General features: G+C 49.2%; 1 protein-coding gene across 1 annotated transcript in view; it reads left to right on the top strand.

Annotated features, from left to right (window-relative positions):
* Positions 1–13,367, top strand: part of PPP1CC (protein phosphatase 1 catalytic subunit gamma) — a 275,755-nt gene that overhangs the window by 249,005 nt on the left and 13,383 nt on the right. The window lies entirely within an intron of this gene.

Below are 13,367 nucleotides of genomic sequence, written 5' to 3'. Positions count from 1 at the left end.
ACAAAACAGGGCTTGTTAAGGCAAAAGCAGCAGTTTCTGTAAAAATTGTAGTGTACAGAAATATCAGGCTGGCACCATTACATATACATAACATATGGATCAAGTTTTTGTATAAGGTGCACAACAGGTCAACGGCGTTTCAGTCCCACTACTTAATCATGGGGACCATCATCAGGACATTAAATAAATGCCTTATGGTTGTAAGCCTCTAATGCCTAAGGAAAGTAGGAGAGAGCATGCATACATACATTTAGTGGTGGACATGTACATAACAAATTTTCATATTGTAATAGTGACTAAGTGAAAGGTGAACCTAACTATGATGAAAAACGCACAACTAGGTGTGTGTGGCGTCAGGTGGATCAATGTTGAGGTGATCAGTGGGTTCCTGTAGGAGTAGAGTTAGCTACTCAATTCCAGCTCTGTACAGGGGGGCGTGATAATGAATAGTGGTTTCAGAGTGAACAGAAAACTTCCTAAGGAAGTGGAGAAAAATACTCAGTTGTACATAGGTACGAGGCATGCCCGGGGAGTGATTACCTATGTAAGGAATCCTGGACTAAGGAAGAGCCGGTTGTGCGGGCGGTGCATTTAGTTGAGACCGCAGTGTACTAAATATACTAAATGAGCATGCTGTGATATAGGACAATCCACTCGATATTCCGGCGAAAGTGTCAATTTTCACGGCGCAGTGGGGGGAGAGGGGGGGTGGAGCTGGGGGAGGCTCACCGGGGTAGATATTGCCGGTGGGGTTCGTGCAGTGAGCGTGATGGCCAATTGCCTAGTGAGGCAGAGCGACCCTGTGAATAAAGGGGGACATCATTAAAATTCGGAGGGCCGATTTACAAAGGGTATGGTTGGGCGGGCGCAGGAGGGATTCTTACCAGAATCTGGCGCAATTCTGAATGACCGCGTTACAATTGTGTAATTCCGCGGTGCCAGGGGATACCTGTAAAGTAAAGCGGGTGGTTAGGACATGAGAGAGCGACTGGACAGTTCCGGTAATCCAACAGATTACAAACTTACCTGGTCAGTCGGTAGTGAAGTCTGCTTCCTGGCTTCCTCGTGGGGATTGCCGGAAGACGCTTTGAAGGGGTAGGGGGTTTCTGATTGTGTGGGGGTTCTGGAGGCGACCTGATTGGGTAGCGCTACCAGGGGAGTCACAGCATAAAATTAAGAGGGGTGAGGTGCGTGGCGGCTGACAGTCTACAGGAAGTGACCACGGACATGGGATTCCAGGAATTGGTCCTATTGGGGAAGAGGTGCTAAGGGAAATTTAAAAAGTGCATTTGTGCAGGGGAGCAGTGCACGGTGATAGTGAACAATTTTATCACAATGAAAAGGCACGAACATGGCAAGTCGGAGACACCGAATTACTGTATTAAAGTGAAGGTTTGCAAGGCAACAGTATTTACATCTGAGAAGCCCATAGCAGAGGGCTGAGGTTAACCAGCCAATAGTTCACTGGATCAGAGCTTAAATCCAGGCGGTCAAGTCCTCCTGAAGGTTGAGGCCATAGTTAACGCTGTCCGTTTTCAAGATCCATTTAAGCTCTTCCTTGTTGAGCATCCGTGTCAGGTCCCCACCCCTGGGTGGTATTATCACTTGGTTGATTATAGTCCAACGTATTTCGTTTTCTGTATGCCCTTTATTGGAAAAATGTTCGACCAAGAGAGCATTTGCTGTGCCACACCGAATCCGGCTCCGGTGTGGGGAGATTCGTAGCTTTATTTTTTGCTAGGTCTGGCCTACATAAATTAAATCACAAGGACAAAAGATAGCATAAATAACGGTTTGAGGCATGTGGGCTGCTGAATTCATATCTGTGCATAGATCGCCGCCTAGTGTTGGGTCTGGATGAGATCACGTTGTCCTGGAAGAGTCTTCGAAGTATCACGAGATAGGTGGCTCCTCCCCTGGACTACAGTGCGCATGGGCATCCTCTCCATCCTCCGATTGTTTTTTTCCTCCATTGGGTTCGGATGTACTTTCTTGACTCAAGTTCGGAATCGATATAACACTTTTTCAGAAGGCCAAAAGGCCTTCAGGGCGTCGGTATTGTCTTTAGTTCGGTGCCACGTACTTGCTCCAGTTCTTCGAATTGGACGTCGAAGGCAGTTTGCCTTTTTTTCGACACCAAAGGCCCCATCAACAATCGACGATGGAACGGAGTCCGGTCAAACAATGTCCCGATTTGCAACTCCAAATACCCTCACATCGATGTGCACCCAGTGTGCAATAAATGCCTATCCCCGGACCACGACGAGGCCAGCTGCATGGCCTGTTCTCTGTTCAGGTCGAATAAGACACTTGGGCTTCGATGCGCCGCAAGACAGTTGGCGCAGAAAACTGCGCCCGACCCGGAGAACATCTTCGAGGCTGAAGATGACAAGGGCGTCTATGGAGAGGATACTGAACAGACGGATCCTGCGTCGGAGCAGCATTCTAACTATGAGGACGAAGAAGAAGACTACGTCCATGATGAAGACGTCGTCTAGGTAGGAGACGCAGAGGCAGTCTGAGCAGTCGATGACGACTCGAGCGATGAGCAAGGCCCAACCGCAGTTGCGGGGCCCAATACTGACACTGAACTTTCTAAGGCTCAGATAGAGGCATCGCCGGAAGGCCTTAGCCAAGATCTTAATCTACATTCTATAGCCCCGTGTCAAGGCCCGGCGAAGAATATTTCTAAGGAGCCATCGGTCGATCAACCACAATCAGCGGTGAAACCGAAACCAACAGATGCTAAACCGAAACTGCTAAAGACAGTCCTCGGATCGACTGCTTCGGATTCATTGGATCCAATCAAATTGAAGTGTCATCGACCCTTCGGGGTCACATGGGAGCGTCGGCCCGAAGATCGGGGCGCCGAAGCCTGTATCTAAGGTCAAGCACGTTGCACTGACGCAGTCTACGTCCAAAGATGGCAACACTAACAAAGGACTCAAGGCTCAGAAGACTCTCGATCCAAAGCTTCCAGCCTCAAAGCCACTGGTGGTAAGGGCCTTCGAGTCGAAGACCAAAATCGACCCGAAAGAGCATGTCAAGTCTAAGCAGAAGAGCGTGCCTGCTGCGCACCAAGAGCTTGAGTCGACGCAAGGCCACAAACTAGTGATAAGACTAAGTCGGTCGGATCGAAGACAGCGCCACCCTCTAAGGTCGATCCGTCTCCAATGCTTACGCCACAAATTAAGGTCGGACTGCCCCGACCGCACGACCCAAGGCATTCGAGCCACAAAAAAGCACGGACACAGCCAAAAAGGTGTCGGTAGTCTCAAGAAATCAGCCCTTAGTAGAGGATGTTGTGTTCCAAGGGCCCTCCTATGATCAGTCAAAACTATTCATCGACTCGATTCTGGCAGATTCACTATTCATAAAAGAAAGATCATTCCAGAAAATCCTATGGAGTCATACAAGATCCCACTCAAAAAGAGGGACTCTGCCACCTCACCTGTTCTTTTTGAACCTGTGGAGTCCTATGGACAAGAATACACCTATTATCCCACACGTACCAATGAGGATGTGGGGGAGGGAAGAATTTAATTATCCTTTTGACGGATCAAGAGGAGCCTCAACCCTGGACTGACCCTGTTGACCCTGGTGAGCCACACACCACGTGTGACACTCAGTCCTATACAGTCAAAACCTCGCCTACTGAAGATACTGCTGCGTTTCACGCATTGATTGAAAGGGCAGCCAATAACCATGACGTGGAGATGCACGCTGACCTGGTGGAGGAAGACTTTTTGTTTGATACTTTATCAACTTCAGAAAGATCAGTAAAGACATTGCCTATGCTAAAGGGTGCCCTTAAACACGCTGGTGACATTTTCAAGAAAACCACAAGGGCAAGGGTTGTGAACCCAACGATTGAAACGAAATACCGGCCTGCGCCTGTAGACCCTACGTACATCAAGGGCCAGCTCCCATTGGAGACCTTAGTAGTGGCTAATGCTCATAAGAGAGCGAACTCTCAAACAAGTGGTGATGCTCCTCCGGACAAAGAATCCAAAATCTTGGAAGCTTCTGGCAAACGAGTAACTGCTCAAGCGGCAAATATTTGGAGAATCTCAAATACACAGGCCCTATTGGCCAGATATGATAGGGCTCATTACGACATGTTAGAGCAGCTAGTAACGACACGTTAGAGCAGCTACTACACCTGCCTGATGTTTATAAGGAGGGAGCAGAAATGCTGATACAGGAGGGGAAGCTGATTTCAAATGCATCCATTAAATGTGCGCTAGATGCAGCAGACACAGCAGCTAGGGCCATCAACAAAAGTGTGATGCTTAGAAGGCATGCCTGGCTACGTATCTCTGGTTTTAAGCCAGAGATCCAAACAACTTTACTCAATCAGCCAGTTAACCCTGACTTTCTATTTTGTCCTGATGTAGACACGACCCTAGAAAAAATTAAGAGACACTGACAGCAAAATCCATGGGAGCTCTGCAGCCCCAACAGTTCAGGGGCGGTTCCTTTCATCGCTACGGTAACAGGGGAGCCTCTAGAGGTCAAGCATCACAGCAAGCTCAATACAACAAAGGAGGCATACAGACCAACTATAACAAAAACAATAGGGGTGGATACCGTGGGAACAGCACCAAAGGCAGAGGACGAGGAAATAATAATAATGCCAGATCCTCCGCCACCAATAAACAGTGACGTCTTGTCACTACCCCCAGACCATATAACACCGGTCGGGGAAGACTTCAGCAGTTCCTGCCAGTCTGGGAAGGCATTACCACAGACAGGTGGGTGAGACAACTTATCCAATACGGCTATTGTCTAGAACTAACCTCCACTCCACCCAACATACCCCCAAGGCACCGTCCTATGTCCGCAGAGCACATTAACTTATTGCAGCAAGAAGTCATCTGCATACTGCAAAAAGGGGCCATAGAACTCGTGCCTTTAGAACAGGGTACAGGGGTGTACTCACTGTACTTCTTAATCCCAAAGAAGGACGGGTCTCTCAGGCCCATTCTAGACCTCAGACCCCTGAACCAGTACGTCTTGTCAGAACATTTTCGCATGCTGACTTTGCAGCAAGTTCTACCATTGCTCAGTCAGGGGGATTTCCTAGCAACCCTAGACCTAAAGGACTCATATTTCCACATTCCAATTCACCCAGGGCACAGGAAATCTCGGGTTCACCTTAAACAACCAGCATTACCAGTTCAAGGTCCTGCCTTTCGGGGTTACTATAGCCCCCAGAGTGTTTACCAAGTGCTTGGCGACAGTAGCTGCGCACCTTCGGAGACAACACATCCAGGTCTATCCTTATCTGGACGACTGGCTTATCCAAGCAAAGTCAGCCCAGCAATGTGCCAGCCACATGTCCCGCACGATTCGCCTCCTACAGTCTAGGATTTTCACTAAATTACCCAAAATCTCATCTTCAACCCGCACATGTACAACAGTACCTAGGAGCGACACACTCTGACGGCAACAGCGCAGCCAAACTCAGCAAGAATCAACAGCATGCAATTGCTGATTCAGAAATTCAGGCCGCAACACTCCCAGCGCATGTTTTTATGCAGCTGATAGGTATGATGGCCTCCTGCATCTTCATAGTCCCTCATGCGAGGCTACACATGCGTCCGCTTCAGGAGTGCTTGGCACGACAGTGGAACCTGGCTCAGGGGCATCTAAAGGACCTAGTGTTGGTGACTGGTCGTGCATACAACTCTCTGCATTGGTGGAACACACAAAACCTTTGCAGGGGACGACCGTTCCAAGAGCCTGTACCACAAATAGTGCGTCAAATGCTAAAATCGTTCTCGTCTGAGGAGGTAGACTGAGTCGGACAATTAAGCTTAAGGGCCCGACTGGATCAGTGCCCGTTGACCAGGACCACAGTGATTACTATTCACTTCCATCCTTCAGGGGCACCGGCCTAGAGTTCCCGTGCCTCATCTGATGGCTCTAGGCCGGCACTGCCTCATTGCCGGATCCAGCGCCCTTGTTACCTTGTTTAGTCCGATTCGAAGCCTCTTCCCTGAATGTCGTCCACCACTTAAAAGTGCTGGATCTGAGTACTGCCTCTCAGCTGCTTTCTTGTTAAACTTCAAAGCCAAAATCCACCTCTAGGTGCTGACCCTCGGCACCATTGTACAACATCAGAGGAGCTCTACCAGCCCATTCTTCAACAGCTTCAGGAATGTCAACGCCAGTCAACAGAGGAGCTTCAGTGCCGGGCAGTCTAGCTCTAGTTGGGGATCTCCAGCCACCTGAGCATTCATTTCTCGCAAAAAGAGACTGACTTTCGAGGGGGCCCTCCTCCCTCCTTAGTAACTAATGCCCAAAAAGACTTTGCGCACGGACAGACACCTGTTACTGTCTGGTCGTTCCAGACCTCCCTCCTACGTCCCCTCTACTGCCCATGAATCCTCACCCACCATAAGGACCAGTGTCTTTGCATTCAGGCAGTAAGGACAGTCCAGGGTCTCCCTATGATCCCCAGAATGACCTTTGGTATGACTCTGGTTGATTCCCTCCCAACCCCAGCCTCTTTCCAGCAGGCACCGACCCGGATTTGTGCCAAACTAAACCCTCTCCTCCCGACTACACCCTCACCACATGAGTTACTACATATGGTAGCTGCTTTACACTAGGTTGAGCTGCACGTTCAGCCGGAGGACGAATTCCTTCTGGAACCCTCGTCCCTCTATGGTCCCTCCAGTACTTGCCTTTGTTGAACGTATGCTTAAACCATCTTCAAGGAGTCCGTACATCCCAAAGTAGTCATACCCTGGGTTGACAAAGGTTAAGGCTTTTCTCCCACAAACGTGCACATGTGCATCAGAGTGCAATTATACCCCCTAAATTCTGTGATAGTTCACACACCCGTGAAGAGTGAACTCCCAGGGTACAGGGAATGCGCTGCCTTCAGACCTAGAGCAAGAACATAAATGCAGATGGCAAGCACATTAAAGTGAGATCTTCCACTCAGTGATGCATTGCTAACTATTGGTTTGCTTTTCCCGTATGATCAAGCCCACTAATATCTAATGTTGGGTATTATCCAACCTCTTCCAGAACAATACTGCATACTGGGGCATGAGTTGGTGACTAAGGGGTGGGGGTGTAAATCCTCCTAACACTAACATTCGCTGTGCTCTGGATGCAGCAGGCAAAGCTGCATGCAGCAAACTAGTCTCCTCGCCCATGCATGTCTATGTATCGCAGATTTTAAGTGACCTTTTAGAATCTGCTTTTTGATGGAAAGCATCTCTTCGGCCCACTGGTCAATGAGCTGCTTGAGAAAATAAAGGACAGACCCTTCTAAAGCCATGGATGCACTACAGACACCACATGCCTGTGACTCCTTTCGTCGCCCTCTGTACCGCGGTGCAGCCAAGGCAGCTGCATAGTCAGGCATCAACCTTCACCAGACCGCAGCAATCCCCTTTACGGTTTCTACAGGGGAACAATGACAGATGTAGAGGCGAAGGAGCAGCTCCTAAAGTAACCACCACCCTAAAACAGTGACTCTTCTTCTGACCATGCCACACCTGTGGGGTGGCAGGTTGCAGGGGTTCTTGCCCGACTGGGAGGCAATTACTGCTGACTGGTAGGTTCTACAAAAACAGTTTATGGGCAGAATGCAGAACAATGTCATACATTCACCCCAGTACAGAGATCTGGGCCTAAATCCATCGTCTTTTGCTCACCATGCCATTCCAGTTTGAACCCAGCCATATGCAAATCAGTCTTGACCCTGTGCCCCATGGGAACAGTCCAGCCCGAACTGTCAAGACAGGTCCTCCCTGGACTGGGAACAAGCATCCTAGGACCGGTTTCGGGCTTTCAGCCCTCATCAGCCAGGATAGCTTGATTCCAGTGGCATGGAGAGCACAGGACTCATGTCTGAGCATACCCGTCCCACTCGGGTTGACAAATGCAAAAACAGTTGACTGGTAGGTTTTAGGCATCCTACAGGAGGGGTACGGTTTAGAAATGCCCTAAAGACCACCCAATATTCCTCCACACACTTTTTACAGAACACCTGGAGGAGCTGTGCACGCTACTTGCCAGTTTTGGGAGGGGAAAGGGGTGCGGCATAGAGCCGGTGCTGCTGCAACATTGCATAAAAGGGGTATATGCCCTGTACATACTGATTCCCAAAAAAAAGTTGGCTCCTTAACTCCTACTCTACCTCTGGCCCCTCAAGTTTATCCTTTCAGAACATTTTCATATGGTCAGGCTTCAGGATGTCACCTTTTGCAGCAAGGAGGCTTTGATTGCCCTAAACTTACAGGACACCATACTTCCATATTCCCATCCACCCTGCTAATCTAAGATTCCTGTGTTTTGTGGTGAGTGTGCAGCATTATCAGTTCAAAGTGCTGCCCTTTGGCGTCGCAACAGACTCCAGGGTATTTACCAAGTGTTTAGCCTTGGTAGCAGCTCACCTTCGACTGGATGGCAACATTTGAAGTTACTAAAATTATATATAATGTATTTAGTTGTAGTACTTACAGCCAGCCCTCTTCATCCAGTAGTCTGCTGGTAATGGCTTTAACATTTTTCTTCTGCCCCTGTACAGCATGGTCTAGTGAAAGTTCCACTTTAGGCTTTGGTTTACCATACTGTAATCTCATTCTGGATTTTTCACAAGGAGCATATCCACACACAATAGTTCCCTTTATTTTCAGGGCTACTATGCCAATGTGCTTTGAGAGTTTTTACTTGACTTTTTTTTTATATCTGCGAGGGCTCACAGCTCTCCCAACAATTAAATTCTTTCAGATGCAATAACAAAACAAACTGTGACAAAGCTGAGAGGCTGGCAGCTAATGCCAGATCTATTGGCTTTGCTAATGCTGGTTTATCCATGTTGGCAGGTATAAGTTGGCCATATATTCCTCTCCGAGGTTTATCCTAATTAACCTGTTCTCACATTATACCTTTGTCCAGACAGGAGAAAGTGGATCCATTCTCTTAAGGCTTCAGAACCTGTTTGTTGGCTCTTTAAAATCCAGCTTTCCTACTCCTTTCCAGACCAAGCTTTTGTGCAAAGTAATGACACTCACAGCAAGTAGTGGTGGCTCAAATCAGAAGTAACCAACGTTCTGCTCCTGGCTTTCTCTTCACCTTCCTGATGCCGTAATCCGAAATGGGCAGGCCCTGCCTAGCAACTTCCTTACCTTGAAAAATAAGCTGTAGTCTGCTCTGCAACCGTACCATATAGCAAATGGCAGGGTTTAAGACAACCTAATCGGATGTCCTACGCATACAAGAACTTCATGGAACTTCTAAAGGTATCCCTATCTCCACCCTTTAATGTCTATCTCCAGCCACATGTATGTAGGCAATACACTTCATAGGTCTTTGGTAAGCCGTTCCAGCCTCATTATTCTGCCATGCTAAATCAGGGGATTCCAAAAGTGATCCCACTTGCCTCAGTACTCTGATTCACACAACACTTTCTCAACCAGCATCTGCGTGGGGGGTATATGAAGCATTAGCCCTAGTTGCCAGCCACTGAACAATCTTATGTTCGAGGCATGTGGGCTGCTGAATTCATATCTGTGCATAGATCGCCGCCTAGTGTTGGGTCTGGATGATTGCACATTGTTGTCCTGGAAGAGTCTTCGAAGTATCACGAGATAAGTGGCTCCTCCCCTGGACTACAGTGCGCATGGGCATCCTCTCCATCCCCAGATTGTTTTTTTCTGCCATTGGGTTCGGATGCACTTTCTCGACTCCAGTTCGGAAACTTGTTATAATTCTTTTCTAAGGCCAAAAGGCCTTCGGGGCATCGGTATTGTCTCGTTCGGTGCCTACTTTCTCCAGTTCTTCGAACAGGACGTCGAAAGTCACTTTTGACTTTCGACACAAAAGGCCCAGACTACGACTACGATGGACCGAAGTCCGTTTAAACGATGCCCCGTCTGCAACTCAAAATACCCTCACATTGATGTGCACCCAGTGTACAATAAATGTTTATCCCCGGACCACGACGAGGCCAGCTGTATGGCCTGCTCAAAGTTCCGGTCGAAGAAGACTCTTTGAGTTCGACGCGCGGCAAGACAGTCAGCACAGATGTCGGCACCCGAGCCGGAAAACATCTTCGGGGCCGGTGACTAGGAAGGCGCCGACTAAGAAGATCCTGACCAGCAGTCGGACCCAGCGTCGGAGCATGACTCCAACTTCGATGTGGACGAAGACGATGAGGACTACGTCCATGAAGAAGACTTCGTCGAGGTAGGGGACGACTCAGAGGCCATCGGTGCCGTCGATGACTACTCCAGTGATGAGCCAGGCCCAACTGCAGTAGCGAGGCCTAATACTGACAATACGCTCCCTACGGCTCAGGTCGAGGCATCGCCAGAAGGCCTTAGCCAAGATCTTACTCCACATTCTATAGCCCCGCGTCTAGGCCCGGCTAAGAATACTTCAAAGGAGCCATCGGTCGATATTTCAAAACCGAAACCTACAGAGCGAAAACCGAAACTACTAAGTGGTCGTTGACACCAGTCAAGTCGAAGACTGTCGACAGCCCTTCGGGGTCGAAAGGGGGTGCCGCCTCGAAGACCGGGGCGCAGAAGCCAGGCTCTACAGTCAAGCACGTCACCTCGACTCAGTCTGTGTCGACGCCCATGCATGGCGACAAGACCAAAGGTCTCCCGGCCAAAAAGGCTGTCGCGCCGAAGATTTCAGCGTTCAAACCGCTACTGGGCAAAGCTCTCAAGTCGAAGACCAAACCCGACCCGAAACTGCAGATTGCAACGACACCCAAGGCCGTACATGCTACGCACCGTGAGCTCTAGTCGACGCAAGGAAGCAAGCATGCTAGTGAGCCGCCGAAGCAGCTCTGATCGAACACTACGGCAAGCTTTAAAAAGGTCGGCTCGTCCACAGGTCACCCTCCAATTAAATACGGTCTGCCGCCAACGGCTCGGCCCAAGCATCGCGAGCAGCACAAAGGCACCGACATATCCTTAAGACTGTCCGCGCCTTTGAAGTCCACTCCTGAGGGGGTAATGTTCCAAGAGCCCTCGTATGACAACCAGTCAACTTCATCGACTCTGAATCTGGCAGGCTCACCATCCATAAACGGAAAATCGCACCAGAGCATCCCTTAGAGGCTTACAAAATCCTTCTGAAACGGAAGGAGGACTCTACCAACTCACCAGTTCTTTTTTAACATGTTGAGAGCTATTCACAAGTGGCATATTCTCCAGCGCAAAGCGAGGAGGACATGGGTGATGAATACTGTCAGACGGCGTTCACTTGTCATACTGACACTGATCAGGCGGAACCTCAGCAATGGACTGATGCTGCAGACCCTGATGATCCACAAGCTGCACCGGACATTCAGTCTTACAATGTCAAAACCTCGCCTACTGATGACACAGCGGCATTTAACGCTTTATTAGAAAGGGCAGCCCTCAACCATGACGTGGAAATGCATGCAGAACCTGTGGAAGAAGATTTCTTATTTGATACTTTCTCCACCTCTGAAAAATCGGCAAAGACATTGCCTATGCTGAAAGGTGTCCTCAAACATGCTGCGGACATTTTCAAAGAGCCCACAAAGGCAAGGGTTATCAACCCTAGGATTGAAAAAAAGTATAGACCTGCGCCTGTGGACCCTACCTACATCAAAGGCCAGCTCCCTTTGGACTCCCTCGTAGTGGCCAATGCTCGCAAGAGGGCAAACTCGCAAACTAGTGGTGATGCTCCTCCTCTGGACAAAGAATCAAAGATCTTGGAGGCGTCAGGAAAGCGGGTGGCAGCACAAGCTGCTAATATTTGGAGGATTTCAAATACACAGGCCCTATTGGCTAGATACGATAGGGCTCACTACGACACATTAGAACAGCTGTTGCAACACCTGCCTGATGTTAACGAGGGAGCAGAAATGATCATACAGGAGGGGAAGTTAATTTCTAATGCATCCATCAAATGTGCACTGGAAGCGGCAGACATGGCAGCTAGGGCCATTAACACTAGTGTAATGTTGAGACGTCACGCCTGGCTCCGCATCTCTGGGTTTAAACCAGAGATTGAAACAACTTTGCTCAACCAGCCAGTTAACCCTGACTTCCTTTTTGGTCCCGAGGTAGACACAACCCTCAAAATTAAAAAGGACAGATGGCAAAATCCATGGGGGCTCTGCAGTCACAGCAGTTTCGGGGCAGTTCCTTTAGTCGCTCCGGTAATAGGGGAGCATCTAGAGGACAAGCTTTCCAGCTAGCCCAGTACAGCAAAGGGAGCACGCAAACCACCTATACAAACAAATAACAGGGGTGGATATCGTGGGAACAGCGCCAAGGGCAGAGGACGTGGAATAACAATGCCAGATCCTCCGCTCAAACAGTCAAGCCTTGTCACTGCCCCCTGACCATTTAACACCTGTCTGGGGAAGACTCCAGCAGTTCCTGCCAGTCAGGGAAGGCATTACCACAGACAGGTGGGTGAGACAACTTATCCAATACGGCTATTGTCTAGAACTAACCTCCCTTTCCCCCCCCCCCCCCCCCCCCCAACATACCCCCAAGTCACCGTCCTATGTCCGCAGAGCACATGCACTTATTGCAGCAAGAAGTACTCCATGCTGCAAAAAGGAGCAATCTAACTTGTGCCTGCAAGAGAGCAAGGTACAGGGGTGTATTCTCTGTACTTCTTAATCCCAAAAAAGGACGGTTCCCTGCGGCCCATTCTAGACCTCAGACCCCTCAACCAATACATACTGTCAGAACACTTTCATATGTTAACCTTACAGCAGGTCCTACCATTGCTCAGTCAGGGCGACTTCCTAGCAACCCTGGACCTCAAGGATGCATATTTCCACATTCCCATTCACCCAAGTCACAGAAAATATCTCAGGTTCACCATCAACAATCAGCATTACCAATTCAAGGTCCTGCCTTTCGGGCTCACCACTGCCCCCAGAGTGTTCACCAAGTGCTTAGCAACTGTGGCTGCGCACCTTCGGAGACAGCGCATCCATGTCTATCCCTACCTGGACGACTGGCTTGTTCAAGCAAAGTCAGCCCAGCAGTGTGCCAGCCACATGTCACATGTCGCGCACAATTCACCTCCTACACAGTCTAGGATTCTCACTAAACTACCAAAAGTCGCACCTTCAGCCCGCTCATGTGCAGCAGTACCTAGGGGCAACAATGAACACTCTAACGGCAACAGCGCAGCCAACCTGTCAGTCAACAGCATGCAGCTGCTAATTCCGAAATTCAGGCCCCAACAATCGCTCCCAGCGCAAGTATTCATGCAGCTGATCGGTATGATGGCCTCCTGCATATTCATAGTCCTGCACGCGAGGCTACACATGCGTCCCCTTCAAGAATGCTTAGCACAACAGTGGAACCAGGCTCATGGGCATCTAAAAGACCTAG

This window comes from Lissotriton vulgaris, chromosome 11 (assembly GCF_964263255.1).
Source record: "Lissotriton vulgaris chromosome 11, aLisVul1.2, whole genome shotgun sequence".
Lineage (NCBI taxonomy): Eukaryota > Metazoa > Chordata > Amphibia > Caudata > Salamandridae > Lissotriton > Lissotriton vulgaris.
This window is presented reverse-complemented; position numbering and strand designations above follow the sequence as displayed.